The 17,959-nt window shown below is 62.7% G+C and overlaps 1 protein-coding gene across 4 annotated transcripts in view; it reads right to left on the reverse strand.

Annotated features, from left to right (window-relative positions):
- The window catches only part of Septin9 (septin 9), a 140,815-nt gene that overhangs the window by 35,818 nt on the left and 87,038 nt on the right, over positions 1–17,959 (reverse strand). The window contains exon 1 of one of the 4 annotated variants that reach the window (XM_076869241.2): positions 1,746–1,763. The exons of the other annotated variants lie outside the window; for them this stretch is intronic. The gene's annotated coding sequence lies outside the window, so the exon portion shown is untranslated. Of the gene's footprint in view, positions 1–1,745; positions 1,764–17,959 lie in introns of those variants that run through there. 4 annotated transcript variants of the gene reach the window in all.

Below are 17,959 nucleotides of genomic sequence, written 5' to 3' on the forward strand. Positions count from 1 at the left end.
CCACCCAGTGACTAACTGGACTCATCGGGGCGGTCCATATTTAAAGAGATTCTTGAGGGGACTCTAACGTGTAGCTAGGGTTCAGAACTGCAGGTCAGCACTGAAAGACAGGCACATGGACACCCCCCTCGGCTGTGCCAAGACCGCTCCCTGCTTCCCGGCTGCCGGGACGGCGCTGCCTCCCTCCATCACACCCTCCACCACGAAGTGCTCCTCACCTTGGCCCAGAGCAATGGAGTTGGCCCATCAGGACTGACCCTCCGAACCTCCGAAATCATAAACAGAACCCACTTTCCCTCCTCTGAATGATTCCTGTCAGGTGTTCTGGTCTCGGCCTTGAGAACTAACACAAGGCCTTGTCTTTGTCCCTGCTCTAGCCAGATATCAGACAAACCCTTTCTCTCTGGACACGTTGGGCAGGCAGAGGCAAGAAGCCCCACGGCAGGAGGGCCCACCTGCGGCAGCCTCAGGTCTGGGAGTATTGTTTTAAAATCCAAATTCCTATACGGGGCGGGAGGAGGGGGTGTCCCTGAAGTGTCGTTCATTAAAATAAAGTTAAATTGAAAAATCAGCATAGAGAATCCAGTGACTGGTTACAGCGGCGAAAGCCAAACGTCCAGAGCAATAGATACTGCCACCCTCGAACGGCTAACTCGCAGGCACCAAAGGTAAGCTACAGACGGGGGCCCGGCTACGCCAGCTCTGTGACCACAGAACAAGGCGGAGCATCGCCCGGCTCCCGTGGCAGGAAGGCCCGCGCGGACAGGGAGGGCGGCCAGGCGCTGGGCAGGCTGGGACAGGAGGCGGGCGGGCAGGGGCCTCCTGTCGGATGGCACCTGGTGTTCACTGAGATGGTGCCTATTTTTAAAAACTGGAAGAAAAGATCTTGGTGTGCCGGGGTGCGCAGGCAGTGAGCGTTTCCATAGCCACCCGGCTGGGTGGCCTGGGAGACCAGTTGGGGCCACCCGAGCCCGTTTTCCTTACCTGTAACTGGAGGGCAAGGAAACCCGGGGCTGCTCGGGAGGCGGCTGTCCACGCTTCCTGCCCTCCCTGGCGGGTTTGGGGAGGATCACGTGAGTTAACATGAAAGAGCTTTGAAAACCACAGGAAGGTCTCGGGGAGTGGGGGCCGGGCGTCTCCGGGCCTGTTTTCTTGAGCAGGCAGAAAACGCCCCAGTTGGGGAGCCTTGTTCCCCCCGCCCCCCCCCCCCGGGCAGGCACCCCTGTGGGCGATCCCACGGGAGGCTCTGAGCCACTCCTAGTGGGGTCTGAAGCCCTCCTCCCTCTGCACAAACCTGGGGCAGGTAAAATCATGGACGGCGGCCAACTAAGCAGTTGGTCTGACTTGGACCCAAACCAGCCCAGCCCTCTGCTCTCCTCCTCCTCCCCTCCCAGAACTGATCCCAAAAAAACGGGGAGACGGGGTGGGGGGTAAGCTGCCGGAACAGCACCTCTTGATGTTTATCCATAGAAGGGGGCATTTACCACCTCCCTGGGTGGCTCTGGCCACACCCTCCCTGTCCCAGCAGTTCCTGTCCCCGAGCCACCCAGGGTCTCAGGGCTCCACCACGAGACCTCCTGCCTCATCCAGGCGACAGGCCGGGACAGCAGGAAGGATCCAATCTCGCACCATGTTGAGTGACGGGGCAAACTCCTTCCTTCCTTCCTCCCTCCCTCCCCCTCACCCCAAATGCCAGGCAAGCACTCTACCCCAGCCACACCCCAGGCCTGGACAAATGTCTTTACCTCTGGGGAAGAGTTTTCTCATCTGCAGAGCTGGGAGGGGGCCTCGGGAGAGGGACACAAGCACAGACTGGCACCTGGCGGGCCCCAGGCAGAGGATCCAGCAGAGCTGAGGGCGTGGGCGATCCGCAGCAGGAGGAAGGAGCGGCTGTCAGCCTGGGGCACAGACGCCACCGCCCAAGGACTGGGAAGTGAGGAAAGGAAAGAGCCAAGCTGCTCCCTGCCCACGAGGCCCTGTGTCTGCTTTAAGGCAACCACCGTGTGTCCAAAGGATCCTCCAGGCAAGGTCTTTAAAAGGTGCATTGGAGGGGCTGGGGGAGGCCCTGGGTTCCATCCTCAGCACCACATACAAACAAACAAAGGTATTGTGTCCATCTACAACTAAAGAAATTTTTTTTAACGAAAAAAGCCACGAGTATTTATCATAATTGGCAAGTCAGCAACACAAGCAGATGGCTTCACACGGGGGCATCTGACCTCCGCCACGGAGTCCCTTCACACGGAAGGTGTTCTGAAGGTCCCCCTGGGTGCCGCACTGGCCAGGGCTAGGACCCGGGTGCCTCATGGTGCACACAGCCCTGCCTGCTCAGACCTCAGGGTCAGGAGGAGACACAAAAGGTAAGGGGGGCAGACCAGGGCTACCTGGCAGCACATGGCCAGGGCCTGTGGCACCTAGGAACAGCCCAGATTCCTAAAGGGACCACTCCTGGGAATGCAGGACCCCAGAGGCAAAGGCCTGGAGGTGGGCCCCAGGGGAGCTGTGGCAAGAGGACGGTAGATGAGGCAGAGGGACACGCCAGGAGGCCGCAGACACGGATGCTCCTCAGGTGCCACCAAGTGTCATCTGGGCTGTTTCTAGCCAGGAACAGAATGATCCCAGGGGCTGGGGTGCAGGGATTCGCTCACCCGTCCCCTATTCAGCTCAGAAAAAGACTTTCACGTGGATAGGCAAGAGCCTGGCTAGAGCAAGCTGCTGACCACACAGGGGCTGCTGGGGCAGGTGGGCACCAGGCCCAAGGTCTCCGGGGGCCCTGGGCAGCCCAGAGCTCCTGTGGCGGGTACTGGGCTCACTCTCCACCTCCTGGCTGAGTCCTCACCTCCTGACAGAGTGTCTCCAGGTCCCTGGGCCCTGAAGGTGGCAGATCACCTGGCCACTGTGGTCCAGGAGGCCGGCTCAGCCTGCTTCACGCTCTGTAATCTGCCCTGCACCCAGGAGGTAGGTGCTGGGGACCAGGAGGGGGAAATTGGGCTTGAGCTCCCTCCACGGGCCTCATGGAGCCTCTGAATTTCCTGGGGTCCGTCTCCTTACTACCCTAATGTCTCTTTCAGCTGCAGAATTCTAAGTCTGAAAATAAAAAGAAAGCCCACCCCACACCTGCATCTACGGAAAGGGGACAGTTTCGTCCTCTTTCCCAGCAGGTTTGGAGGTGAGTGTCCCCAGAGGCTCACCCGTGAGGTGTGAGGGGGTTCGGAGGGGAAATGGCTTGGTTCTGAGAGCCTTACCCAACCAGTGAATTAACCCCGACGGGATTAACTGGGTGGTGACTGCAGGCAGCGGGTGTGGCTGGGGGAGGTGGGCACTGGGGCATGGCTTTGGGGACCCGCTTCCCTCCACCCAATGCTCAGCCTGTTCTCCAGCCCTGAGGAGTGGGGCAGCTGCCTATGGACTGAAACTTCGAACTGCCAAATGAGCTCTCCCTCTTCTCAAGTTGCTCTGGTCCTTCAGTCACAGCAGCAAAAAAACATGACTAAACGGGGCGTCTACAAACTGCAGCCCTGGGGGGTCTGCAGGCACCTGGAACCTTCCGGGCCCAGAAGCACCAGGGAATTCCTCCGAATCCTTGCAGACCCTCCCTCCCCTTCCCGTCCTGCGTGCAGGAAGCTAATCGTGACCGAGACGCCACCCCTCTCGGCTGGTCAGGGTGTCCCCAAGCCCTTCAGGGGCTCCAGGGGAGAGTGGCTCGCTGGCCTCTCCTGCCGCCTGCATCTGGTGGCCGCAGCCTTCCTCCTCCCTTCTCCTGCTTCGCGACTCCAGCCGGCTTTTGCCACTTTGAAGGACCCTTGTGGTCACACCGGGCTCATGCGGATTATCCAGGAAAAAAATCTCCCCATTTGAAGACGGGCTGATTAGCAACCTTGACTCCAGCGCAACCTGAATGGCCCCTGCCATGTCCCCTAACACGCTCCCAGATTCTGGGGACTGGACTCTCCGGAGCCACGCCAACGCCACCAAGCCTGGCCCTGGACTTGCTCTCTGGGGGGATGAGGCACCCTCCATGCTGTCCTGTGGGGCAAGGGATGGCGTGTGCTGGACGCTGGAGCAGCGCTCGGCAGGTGAGGGGATCTGTGACCATCTGTCCCTTCTTCACCAAGTGACCTCATCCAGATGGCCTTTCAAATCTCTCAGCGCTTCCTGGCCACCAGGCTGGAGCCTGTCTGCAGGTACCTCCCAGGGCCACCCAAGTCCCTGACCCCTGAACGGTCACATCCCACACACCAAGCTCTGAGTAGATGCTGTGAGCTCGTCACCTGTGCCCGGCCACCGAGATGCCAGGATGAAGCCACTTTTGTGTGCACACAGCTCAAGCCAGGGGCCCCCAGTGTCACCTCTGACCCAGGGCAGGGCTCAGGCCCTGTGGCTCTGGACAAGCGAGTCCCCAGGCACTACTGCAGGTCCCTGTGACTCTCCTAGTGGGACATCTGGCCATCCCAGAAGGGTGGTGAATAGGCCAGGGCCACGGGCAATGAGGTGGCTCACCCACCCGTGGTCCCCACCCCAGGACCAGGAGCAATCAGGAGTGGTCAGCACCCTTCGCCCAGTCCCTGATGGGTCAGGAGGCCTCCCACCTGACTGAGGGTCCCCAGGAGGACAGAGCCTCCCATGTGGTCTCCACAAGATGACCACCTCTGGGTGAGCCACAGGAGGTCCTGAGCAGGGGTAGGATGGGAGGGGTGTCCCTGCCTGGGCGGAGAGGGGCAGCAGGCCTGGCTCCATGTGGGCTCGGGAGGTGGCTGGGCCTCTCTGGGGCTCTTCTCCAGCTGACGCGCACACTCTGTGTCTGAGGCTTGTCCAGGGACCTCTGTCCTGCAGGTCCACCTGCTCCAGAGCTAGGCTTCTGGACCACTCACTCCTGGGAAGGAACACTGGGGACGTCCCCGAGGCCTTCCCTCTGGTGTCACTGCTAGGGTGGCTCTCAGTCAGAGGGGCCAGGTCTCTCCCACCTCCACACCAGCTGCAGCCAGACAGGAGGAGGCCAGGGGCGTCCCTCGAGGAGGGACAGGGACCAGGGACGGAAGAAAGCCTCTGGGAGGATCTGGGGGAAGGGCAGCTGCAGACAAGGGGACAGGAAGCAGGCGCCCCTCCCACTCCCACTGGGGGATGGAGGGGGTCTGGCCACAGCCCCCTCCCCAGCTGGCTGCAGCCCAAGCGCCTCAACTCCAGGAGGACCCAGCCCCCCCTCGTCTGGGGGAGGGGGAAGGGAGAGCCTTGGCTTTGCCAAGTCCCAGTAATGAATCCCACATTCACTGCGCCTGGCTGCCTGGAGAGCCGCCCTCCACCTTCTGGCTGTGCGCTGAACAGCTGGCCCGCAGAAGAGGCTGGGACCGCGCACGCGGAGGTGCCTGTGCAGAGCCCTCTGTCCCCCACCCACCCCTTCCTCTGGAGATAAGGCCTCTCTGTTCTGGCTGTTTCCCTGGGAAAGCGGCGGTGGGCAGGAAGCGGATCCACCATTAACCCTTCCTGCACGCCAGCATCCCCAGCCCTCCCACGTAGGTTCCCAGTGGCTCTGCAGGTTGCAAGCCCTCGCCTGGGTGCTACCTGGGTGCCTGGGTGCCATCTGGGTGCAGAGCCAGGTGGAGGTTTTGCAGGTGGAAGAAGGGAAGCCCCAAGAGGTCCAGGTCTGTCAGGCCCTGCCCAGGCCCCGCCCCAGCAAATGTTCCCATATCCACCTAAAACACACAATAGCCCTACAACAGGGGTCACTAGCTGACCGCTGTCACACACCACAAGCCCTCCAAGGGAGAGGTAAAGACCACAGCAGAGACAGCCATAAAGCCACCCCTAGGCCAGTACCACACTGTGCCGGTGATCCCAGAGACCAGGAGGCTGGGTCGAGAGGATCCCAGGTTGGGGCCGGCCTCAGCCATTTAGTGAGGACCAACGTCAAAAGATCAGAAAGGGCTGGGGATGTGGCTCAGTGGTAAAGCGCCTGGGTCCAATCCCCAGGACCAAAAAAATAAAGATCACCAACAATGGTTTTCATGTGTCCACGGACTTCCAGGCCCTGGGCCCCTCCTTGAGTGACAACCGCCTTCCAGGAAGGATGAGGTGAGGGTCAGCTGCTCCCGTGAGCCCTGCAGCCCCACCCAAGGACACGCCATCTGCTCCAATCAGGGCCTGGCCAGGTGGGCCTCGGTTGCCCTGGGCAAGTGCCGCAGTCTCCCACAGGTACAGAGGAGGGGAGGAGACGGAGCTACCGCGAGGGCAGAGGTTGCTTCCTGGACCTGGGAGGCCCACTCCAGCTTGTCACTGACCTGCTGTGTGACCTGCCCAATCACTGCACCTGCATCTTCTACCCTAAGAGGGAACCAATATGATGGCTGGCCGAAAGGGTCAACGACAATGGAAGGGGCCCCAATTCAAATTTCTGTCACACCCAGGAGATGCGTGACTTGGGCAGCTTCCTCGGGACTCTCAGGGACTGCTGGGTTTGAGGCGTGACGGACGGAGAGGCCACGTGCTGCCTGCACACCTGGAGATAATATGGGGCTGTCTGCATCCAACAGACGGAAAAAAGAATTTGCAACATGCAGAGCCCTGGAGACCTTAGATGGCATCGGCAAGACACCAGCAATCCACAGGGACAGTGCCCCTCTACCCACCATGTGACACTCCAGCTGGCCCTGAGAGGTGGGGTGCAATGACACACAGAGAGGTTAAGGGACATGCCCTAGAGTGCACAGCAGACAAGCACTTGGTGGCGAGACCAGCCTGGGCTCCGGCCGCGTTCTAGAGAACCTTCTACAAAGCCAACGTGCAGCTGCCCAGATTGAGGGGAGGGGTCCTGTGTCTGACCAGGGTCCCCCGGAAACAGGTACCCTGAAGGAGCAGCAGCCACAGACACCACCCAGGACTTGGACGGGCGGGAATGTGGACGACGTAGGCGCGGAGAGGCCTGCAGCTCGGCTCTGCAGATGCCTGGACACGCACACAAACGCCGGGGTCTGAGGGCCGGGAGGGCACTGGCCACCCGGGAGCAAAGGGCAGCACCCTTCAGACTCAAGGGTCGGGCAGCTGCCCCCTGCTGCAGACTTACCCTGCGGGCACCTCAGCGCCCACAGCCCAACACTCCAGCCCCTGCCCAACGCCCCTCAGCCCTGGAGAGCTGGCCGGTCACTGCCACAGGGCACACTGCTGTTCCCGAGAGGCCGGCCAGCTTGGGGCTGCTGGTCCAGCAGGGAGCTCAGCTCTTCTGGCTGCCACGGGCAGCGCAGCTCCAGGACATGGGTGCCACATGTCCGCCCCGGCTCTCTGCAGACACCAGGCTCTGAAGGGGTGTCTCCCTGTCCCACTGCCAAAGGAGGGCCACAGGGTGGGGGTGCTGCTCCCTGGTCCAGCTCCGCCCACTCTGCCTGGGGCCACAGCATCCAGGCAGGAGCCACCAGGACCAGACTCAGGAACACACACAGCTGGGGGCAGAGCTGCCTGATGACCCTGTGGGAGGGCAGTGAGGGGGTTCCAGAAAGGTCTCCGGCCCCCTCCAAGGGTCTCTGGAGGAGGGGGACGCAGGAAAGAGACCTGGATGTGGGGAGGGCATGGCAGCACCCTGTGTTAGTGGGGACACAGTGGCCAGGATGGTAGGATGGGGTCCTCCAAGCACCAGGCACCCTGTTTTATGTAAGAGGATATTCTCGCCGGGCACAGTGGCGCACACCTGTAATCCCAGCGCCTTGGGAGGCTGAGGCAGGAGGATCGTGAGTTCAAAGCCAGCCTCAGCAATGGCGAGGCCCTAAGCGACTCAGTGAGACCCTGTCTCTAAATAGAATACAAAACAGGGCTGGGGTGTGGCTCAGTGGTCAAGTGTCCCTGGGCCCAATCCCTGGTACCACCCCCCAAAAAAAGAGTACATTGTCCTTAGCACTAAGCCCGAGGAGCTGGGTTTCCGTTACTTGAAAGCAGAGCGTCCTGTGAACAGCGGAGTTTCCTGACCTGAAAATCAGCACCTGCTTCTCCAGCCAACGGGCCGGGCTGCAGGGCGCTGGGCAGGAGGCCACTCCCCTGTGAACAGGGCTACGGCCTGTCCGTGGCTCACAAGTCAGCGACTGTCCACGGCCCCAGCGGCCTCTGATGGCTTTCCAGAGAAAGCATCCCGCCCCGTCGGTGCCCCAAGATCCCAGAATGTCCTCAGAGTGGCGAGTGACGAGGACCTACAATGGGTTCCCAGCTCCTCCCCATGGCTCCCTGGGGCTCCCAGGCCCGCGGGGCCCTCCCGTTCCTCTCCTCATCACCCAGGAACTGGGTGGCCAGGCTCAGACCATGAGCAGCGCCTCCCTGGGTCCCCAGGGGATGGCGCGATGGCCCAGCAGGTGACCAGCCTCTGCACCCCCAGCCTCAGCTCCAGGCCTGACACAGAATTAATGAAGGAAGGAGGGAACGCAGGCCTGGGACAAAGGACAAGAGAGGTGGCCAACAAGGACACGGGGGGACACAACAAAAGGGGCTTCTGAGCTGGGCACGGTGGACGCCTCTGACCCAGCACCCTGGGAGACTGAGGCAGGAGGACACAAGTGGGCCCAGGCGGGGCAGCAAAACCTGTCTCGAAACCCCAAGATTCAAAGGTGAGGGCGGGGGCTGGGGACGTGGCTGGGTGGCCAGGCATCCCTGGCCCGTCCCCAGTACCACAGACCAGGCGCTCTGCAGGCTGAGCCAGTGGACGCCCGGCCCTCGCTGTGCCAGGCCAAGCCACGGCAGGTCCCGTGGCCCTACTTCTCACCACAGTCTCTGCGGGGGTCTGTGAGCCCACCTAACGGAGGGGAAGGCTCGTCCAGGGTCGCACTGCCAGGAAGTCCCGGCCAGGAGTGGAGGCCGGGCAGCTCCCTGGCCGGGGTCTCACTCACCGACGGCAGGGACCACCCCCTGCGACAGGAAGGGAAACCCTCGGGCACAGGTGGAGCGCAAACCCCAGTGATGGGGTCTCCTTCCCCAGCAGGGACACGCACCGACCTCGCTCTCGTTAGGAACCCCTTTTTGAAGCCATACTAAGCTCCTGTAGGAGAAAATGAAGCTCCCAGACGCCCCCGCGGGGGTTTCGGGTGGAACGCGATATTCCCGATGGGCATTTCCTACTCAGACTCTTTTTGCCGCGAGGAGGCGTGAGGAGGAGGCGCGAGTCGGGAGATGAAGGTCGTTCTCTGGCCAGGAGGGGGGTCCAGCAGCCCAACGGCATGGCTGACCCCGGGAAGGACGTCCCGGAGCCTGGGCTGCAGCCCTTCCCAGGCAGCGCTGGGGGCCACAAGGCCCTGCAGTGAGGTCACCTCCTCGGCCCCAACGCATCGGCCGCTGGCTGTGGGGAGCGTGCGGTTCAGCCAGGGCTTGTGTCCACCCCTCAGCGCCCACCCCCATGACCACCCCAGGAACAACGTAGGCAGAGAGGAAGCCACTGGGCTGCAGCAGAGACTCTCCAGGGACAGATCTATGAAAACGCGCTCTGCCGAGTCCTCTCCACGGACTCCTGAGACCTCTGCTGGCCTCCCTGGCTGGCCGCAGCTCGGGGAGAGGAGGGCGGGGGCAGAGAACCAGTGGGGCCTTGCGGGAGGCAGGGGAGGCACCCCAGCACCCCGAGACAGGCCGGACAGGGCGGCCTCGCCCGCTGGCTCGCGGCTGTGGAATCCCCACCCATGGCCGGGACTGGGCGCCTCGTTCAGGGAAAAGCTGCCCTGCCCGGATGGGCACCCACGGTCACTATGCCCTTCCTGGACGGGCACCTGCAGTCACTAATGCCCGCAGAGCCAGCCCCAGGGCTTGTCCTCACCTGAAGGACAGCATTGCCACAGATGCCCTGCACCACTGACCTCTCCCCAGCCCATGACAGGCCCACTGTCCCTGAATCTCCAATGAAGGCCCCCGTCCAGCTTGGGGTAGGACTGTTAGCTCTGTGTTCTAGACGAGGAAGCTGGAAGGTTCCAGAAGGCACTCGAGGTCACCCAGTTTGCAAGTGGGCAGGGTGGGGACACAGGGCACAGAGTCCCGTCTCTCCACTGTCTGTCTCCCCAAGTGAGGTCACCACGCTCACAGCCGGCACTCTGTAGCTGGTTCGGCCTGTATCAGAGTGGCCATGTCAGCAGGCTGCCAGCCCCCCCTGGACTCTGTCTGAGACAGCCTGGTCCTCACACCTGGCTTCTTTGCCAGTGTCCTGCTGGAGGCTCTGCAAAGGCCTTGGAGTCAGAGACCTTGCCTGAACTCTGGCACGACCCGGTACTTGCTGGGTGACTATGGGCCAGCAACCCAAACTCTCTGTGCCCCTGCGCCCCACTGCAGCCCAGGCCCAGGCCGTCCCCAGCCCCTCAGCACCAGCCCCCAGCACCCCGCCGATGGCAGTCTCAGTGGCTTGTGGCCATGTCACAACAGTGTCCCCTGCCTGTATCTGACTGTCCACATGCAGACCTGCTGCTCCCGCCGGAAAGTCTCCCCGTCCCTCCCCCAGGCTGCCCTGGAGACGGCCCTGCCCCACACTGTCCACAGGCATTCACCGAGCGCCTGTGACCCAAACCTGTGTCCCTGGAGCAGCCCGGCTAGGGGGCTGGACACCACTGACAGTGGGTACAAGGAGCGGCCACGCCGACCAGAGCAGAAGATTTGTGACAGGAAGCTGCCAGTGTACCGTGTGCCACCACCGCACACCTCCAGGGGGCGCCACTGCACATTACCATGTGCAGGAGAGCTCCTGGGGCGCACCGTGGAGGGCAGGCGAGCTGCAGGGCAGGGGGTCATTTCTGGAGGGACGGCAAACTTGCAGAGAGGGACGGGGAGGGCGGGGCAGAGCCCGCAGCTGCAGCTGGGCGGGCAGGGGCCACGGGCTGGGCAGGGGGCTGCAGGCTGGGCAGGGGGCTGTGAGACACAGGAGGCCTTGTGTGAATCAGGGGACAGCTGGGCCTGAGAGCGGCCTGGGAGGTCCCCTGCTCCCCAGGCCCAGACCTCTAGCCGTCCTGACCTCCCCAGCCCAGGACCCCTTGGGTGGCCTGTCCGCAGGCAGAGCCCTCCAGCTGTGACTTCCCACCTCAGCAGGGGACGCTGAGCCTCCCCGGGAGGCCCCTGTGGCTCCAGGAGGCAGGGTCCCCAGCCGCCCCAGGCTCGCCCTGAGGCTCGGGCAGCACTGGCTCTGCCCTGCACAGAGACTAAGCAGGCAGGGCAGGACTTTCCTCCTCAGCCTCCACACGCAGGGGAGGGGACACGGGGACCCGGCCTTTGCCCAGAGACAGTGAGGAGCAATGGAGGGGTCCCTGGCTGAGACTCCACCTGAGAGGCGAGCACAGACCCCGGGGCCAGGGCCCAGGCCCTTCCCTGGACGGGCAGCATCTCCCCGGCTGGCACCAGGGACAGGTCCCCTTGGCTGGCACAGGGACAGGAAGAGGCGTGGGCGGCAGCCAGAGTGGCACTCCAGGTGAGCAGCCACCCTGGGGACATGGCCACACCCCTTATGGGCCCTCTGAGTCCACAGGTGAGGGCCGGGGTCTGGGCTGCAGGCAGGAGGCCCCAGCACCACCCCCGAGTCCAGCCTGCCAAGCAGAGGTCCAGGGCTACCGGCCAGCGCCCTGCGCAGCTGGCCTTCCCTGTGGGCCACTCCCTGCACAGCTCCAGCCCACGACCTCCCACCGCTGGGCCACCTCCCATGGCTGGGTCACGTGGTACGGGTCAGCGGGACTCTGGGGGGGGGTCCCAAGAACAGCCTGGGGTGTGGCTTTGGCCTGCTGCCCACCACGGGCAGCAGGGACTAGCCCTCCAATCCTGTGCAGGTCTTGGTGGCCCTTGCCACTGGTGGGAACCTCAGGTCCTGAGGGGACAGGGAGCTGGGTTCCCAGCTCTGGGGTCCCCAACCCCTCCTGTGCTGGGCCAGCACCTGCCCTGGGCACCCAGCTCAGAGGGCCCGAAGGCCCTTCATCCAGGGACCCAGCAAACCACAGCAGAATCTCGCACTTGGTTCTCCCGAAACCCTTGGAGGAGGGCGGATGCTGCTCGACCCATTTTATAGCAAAGCCACTGAGTCACAAAGTGACCTGCCACACAGTGGACATCACGGAGTCACAGAACAGCGCTGCTCTGTGATCCCGCCCTGACTGGCCAGCTGGGGCCCAGTGTCCTCACAAGCAGACACAGACAGGGGTCCACAGCTCGGTGACCAGCCTCCCACTACCCTTGAGGGGCGTCTTGAAGGTCAAGTTGTTGGGCCCAAACGGGGTGTTTGCTCCCTGCCCAACCAGAAGGACCGCAGGAGTATCTGTATGGTCTGACGGAGCATCCAGTGGGCAGAGAGCCTGACAGAAGTTGTGCCTGTGACTCAGAGACCACAGATCTCATTACCGTGGAGCCAGAGCTTGGAGTCAGACAGCCCTGTATCCAAAGCTAGGGTCGCCTACTGTAGTTGTGTGGCCTGGGGCCAGTTGCTCAGCCTCTCTGTGCCTCCACACGTTCTTCTCTAGGAGAACAGCAGTGACTGTTTCCCAAGGTCTGGAGCCCAGCGCTGGAGTGTGCAAGCAGTAAGGGGGGGGTCACTTAGGATTCATGAATCACCAATAAAGACAGGAGGAGGGCACAGCCGCCGGGAGCTGTCCCTAAAATGGAAACAAATTTGCTCCACTCCCCAAGTAGAGAAGCCGGGGCAGGCGCCCAGGCAGGGCCGGGTGCCGGCGGCCACCTCCAGATGACTTCATAGCTGGCACCTGCTCCCAGAGCACGTGTGTGGACTTCCCAGACCTTCCCTGCCCTTCCTCTGGCCTCGCTCTCTGGGCAGTCCCCCTTCCCACTCCCCCTTCCTCTCACTGCTGCTCAGAAACAAGCCGTGGAGCCGTCCCCCCACAGCAGGGATGTGAGGGGGTGGCCTGAAGGGAGGGACGACTCTGTGCAAGCCCCGCGGTCCCAGAGTGCAGTCAGGAGAGGGGGGCTCCGGGGTGGGGGACCCAGGACCGGTCACCGGCAGTGACCAGGGCCAGCACCTGCCCCCATGAGGACCCAGCCTCCCCACCTGGTGGGCTGGGGGGCAGAACTGAGCGCCATGACCTGCGGACACGCAGGGGTGGCCGCGCTCCCTCCTGGTGGCTGATCTCTGCCCAGACCTCGCCCCTGTCCGCCTGGTGGCCTCAGCTTCCCCAGCCTCGGGTGGCCACTGGCCTGGCTCCCTGGTCAGGGTGGGCCTGGTGGTGAGGGGAGATGGATTTCCGTCTTTCACCCAGTGTCCTCTGCCTCAGTCCCCAGCCAGAGCTCCGGCGGCCTGACCCAGCTCTGGAGCCAGAAAAGAGGGGACAGGGCCACGGTCCCTCCTGCCCTGGGCCAAGCTGCCTCCCAGGAAGCCACACCAGATCCCCCTGTCCCAGCCACCAGCCCAGCCCCGCCCCGGGGTCCCGATGGCAAGAAACCCACTGCTCCTCCACCTGCGGCCAGGCTGGAGCCTCAGGGGCAGCTCAGGGCCCTGCTGTCCAGGCGAGGGACATTCAGAGCAGAGCCCAGGGCTGGCACCAGGAAGCGCCCAGGACAGGGTGAGATGAGCCAGGAGCTGTCAATCCCTGGGGCCATCACTGGCCACTCACGGTCCACACCCTGGCACTAGGCGAAGACGGGCTCCCGGACCCCATCCCACTCCTCCTTGGCACCTGGCTCTGCCCAATCAGATGGTGGAAGAGTCAGTCCCAGCTCCAAGGAGAACGACCAGTCAGCTCGCGAGTCGTCCAGCTGCCGTCCCTGCACACGAGGGCCCTCCAGGACAAGCGGATGCCCCCCCACTCCCACCCCGGGGACACGGAGGCAGCCTCCCAGGAGAGGGCGGGCATGACAGCCCAGGGTCTCTGCTGTTCCCAGAGCCAGCCTAGAGGTCAGGGGGCCTCCCCCTCAACTTAGGAGGACGAGCCCCCAGCCCCCTCATGCCGGCCTGGCCACCCTGCCGGGGCCTCCAGCAGAGGTCAGCCCTGGTCCTGAAGGACGAGCCTGGCAGGGCAGCGGGCGGCGCTGGTCTTGGGCTTCCCACCTGTGCCTGCTCAGCCAGGAGCAGTGGGACCAACGCGGTCCCTCCTTCCTAACGGGCACTCCGCCCTCTCGGGGCACCCTGCAGGGAGCACTGGACACTTGAGCCTTCCCAGCTCCTCAGCCTCCCTGCCAGGGCCGCAGGGTGAGGCCCAGACACAGGGCCCTGCAGTCACAGGGCTGGCCCTAGCCCTGACGGGGGTCAGCAATGGCAGAGGACTCTGCCCCCACCACTGCCCACCTGCCAGGCTCCCCAGCGCCCAGCTCTCCACACTAGGTGCTGTGGGGCCTTGGGCAAGTGGCTGAAGCTCTCTGGGCCCTGGCCGCCTACCCTGGAGTACAGGCAGGACGGGGAAGCTGACGGCGTGAGGATGGTCACTTGCTGCCTTTCTCCGCCCCCTGAGATGAGGCCCGAAAGGCCCGACCCAGAACCCTGGGAAGTCACCCAGTTCCTGAGCCCAGAGGGCAGGGAGGTCCCGGGCCAGCTGCTGCTGCTGTGAGGGAGAGGGAAGGAGGCAGCTGGTGGGCCCCCAGACCCCGTGATGGGACACAGTCACCTACAGTGGGATGAACTGTCCCCCGAGGCTTGTGGGCACAGGTCAGGGTGGGAGAACTGCCCAGTGTTTAATGTGGGCAGGTCCCAAGGTCAGGGTGGCCAGAGGGCCCCGGCCGCCCTTGGCTGAATAGGCAAAGACTTAGTCATGGTGACTGGGCTTCAGACTCACTGGCCAGGGCTTCTTGCCTGAGCAGAAAGCCCCTTGACAGAGTGAGTGACCAGAGGAAGCCATTGGGCAAAGCGAGGTGTGGACTCCAGGTCCGCCCTGCAGTCTGACCAATGGCCAGTCGCCCTCCTCGGAGACACAGGATGGGCCCCGACTGCCCCAGAGCTACAGGGACAGGTGGCTGTAGAGGGTACGAGGGTCTCTAGGTAAGAGGGTGCCCCCATCAGGGATAAGCCTGCCAAGCCAGCACACAGGACGGGGAAGGGACCAGGGGACAGAGAGGGGAGGGACGGGCCACCCTCCTCCCCAACCAGGGGCCTGGCTCCTCCTCTACCACACCCTCCCCATCCTCTCCCCACCCCAGAAAGCCACTGCACCCAGCCCACAGGTCCACCTGGCCCGGTGACACTGGCCTGCTGACATTACTTGGGCCTGAAGCCCAGGTGGTCAGTGGGAGAGTGGGGCTGCCCTGCCTGGGCCTCCACAGCCCAGCCCAGCCCAGGCCTGGGGAGGCCTGAGATTAGACCACAGGGACAGGGTGACACTCTGAGAGTAATCCCCTTCCTCCTGGGCTGCCCAATGCCCACTGTCCTGTCTAGCCCCGGGGCAAGCTGGCAGGGTCCGTCTAGGATCAAGCACTGCTAGGGTCACCAGTGCAGTGCATGCTGCCCTCTAGCTGGTCCCAGTCCACGGGCGTGAAGAGACAGACACACCGGCCAGCACCCCCACCCCCAGGCACCGGGAGAAGCCCGTTCTGCCAGAGCAGGAGGCTGGGTCTACACGTGTGACCCTCCCTGGGGAGAGACCCTGGGAGGGGGGTTCCTATCCCTGCCCAGCCAGGGCCCAGGAACATCAGAACCCACAGGGCAGATGACCCAGGAAAGCAAGCTCCTTCTAGCCCTTCCCCCCAAGTAGCCTCGGGCCGCCGCCGTGGCCCGCAGGTAGCAGCCACCTTCATCCCTTTCTATCCCTCAGCTCAGACCAGACTCGCCCAAGACTGGGTTTCAGTCCAACCTGGGAGCAGGGCCACACGGGTCTCAAATGACCGCCTGCGCAGTGATCCCAAAAGGGCCCTTCGGCCAGCCCAGGGAGCTCCTGGGGGAGGTGGCTTTGGTGGAGCATCTGGAGGCTTGGATGGGGGCAAGGAAAAGACCCACCAGGCACACAGGGCAGGTCGGCTGGAAGTTCTGTTGGCCGAGGGCCATGGCCAAAGAGGGAGGGAAGCCCAGGTCAGGGCTGCCTTCCTGGCCACCCAAGGGACAAGGCCTGCCCAGACCCAAGGCCTCTGCTGACCTGTTCCCCAGATGCCACCAGCCCCAAACACCCAGGGTGCAGGGAAACGCAGCAGCGGGCAAAGCTCGGGCGGCCAGGGTTGTCACCTGCACTCTGGACGGAGCAGGGGATCGCCCCTGACCTTAAGTTCCAGCACCCCACGCCCGGCAGCAGCTGTTCCCAGGGGGACGGGGTCTGCCTTTATTTAGAATTCTGACCTCTGCTCACCAAGCGGGTCTGGGCATAACGCGGGTCTTCAAGAAGCATCGCGGGAACGAGCAGTGCGCGGCGAGGGGCGGAGCATGCGCCAGGGGAGGGGCGGAGCATGTGCCCTGGGAGGGGCGGGGCATGCCAGGCGAGGGGCGGGGCCGGCGCCCGGGGAGGCCATCCCCAGCACGGCAGAAAAGGAAGCTTTGAAATACTTGGGACCCCCTTAAACTCTGCTCAGGGGGGACGGCCTCGCTCACTCACTCTCACTGGCCCTGTCCTCACCTTCTCTCAGTGACCTCCAGGTGCCCTCTCAGTGACCTCAAGCCTCCCGCCTGGCACCGCACCTGGCACCACGGGAGCGCCCTGTCCAGCTGCTTCTCCGGTTTCATCTCCAGCCCTCCTGCCACCCCTCACCCCACACCCCAGGTAAGCACGGAGTCCCTGGGGACACTGTCCGCTGTGGACTCCCCAGAGCCCCCAACATGCCTTCCACGCAGCAGCTCTCCTGTGCGTGACTTTTCTTTGTTAACCTTACTTATCTTTTTAGTATTTGAATCTCATGTCACCAATCCCAACAAGGATCCCAGATCAGAGAGAAGTGCAGCCTACATCCTGACACATGCCTTCCCCAACCGTGCTCCACCCCGGCCCAGCCACAGGGACAGTGCGGAGACAGGGATCCTCCCTCCATCACACGTTGGATGAAATTATCAAAGTTCCACAAGTTCTCCTGGCATTTGCTTCATGGGTGCGGGTGAGAACATGGCGTAGCCCCCAACCAAGCCTTTCGATAAGAGAACACCAGACTCGTTGGAAGGCGGTCATTTCAAATTCTTGAGAGCAATGCAAAGAACTGGAAATCAACAATAAATTCAAGGTCAAAAGGGAAAATGTTGTCATTGATAAGTACGTTGGACACTTCTGCAGTGGGACAGCAACCCCTGCCCTACGCAGTGAAGATTCAACTGTGGCGTTTGGGAACCTGTCACAAGATTAATACAACTTTTTCAATGTTGGCTGCCCAAAAAAAATCACAAAAGATAGTTCAGCTTATATTGCATATGATCCTTGGAAAACTAGACAAGGCTTCAGTTCACAAGAGCCCAGCGCAAGGGCGGAGGCCATGGATGGACAGGAGTCGGCCGTGTGATCCTGTGGACGGAGTGACCCCAGGTCCCCTGCATTCCACCGCTGGCCGACTCCCCTGGGAGGCTCTATTTTGTGGCTCTTGGGCTCTGGAGACAATTTTCAAGATTGGTGCATCTTCTCCTTAGGATTTACTTAACCAACGAGCAGTGAGCAAATAAACACACACTCCTGACAGGGCCTCTCAGCAGATCTGCTCAGGCCTGGCTTACACCACGGACACACCACACACACCACACACACAGACACCGCAGCTCCACCCTGGAGGCTGCATGGGATGTGGCTTCAAGCACCTAGGGACCAGGTACGCATCCCATCTGCTAGCCCAGCGCATCCCACAGCGGGTCCTAGGAACAACATCCCACGGACAGCACTTTTTCCTCTAAACAGAAAATATTCATAAAAGCCAAACAGTAGCAATAGCCCTGCATCTGTCACCTTTGAGTGCAGAGACCCCAAAAGTGATCCACCCACACTGGAATACCATTCAGCCATGAAAAGGAGTGGAGCACCAACAGATGCTACCAGGATGAACCTTGAAGATGTCAAGCCAAGTCCACCAAGCCACCCAGTGCAGGGCGCCATCCTAAGGAACGCCCAGATATCAGCCACTGCTTAGGGCTGGGGAAGCGCTAAAG

This window comes from Callospermophilus lateralis, chromosome 11 (genome assembly GCF_048772815.1).
Source record: "Callospermophilus lateralis isolate mCalLat2 chromosome 11, mCalLat2.hap1, whole genome shotgun sequence".
Taxonomy (NCBI): Eukaryota; Metazoa; Chordata; class Mammalia; order Rodentia; family Sciuridae; genus Callospermophilus; species Callospermophilus lateralis.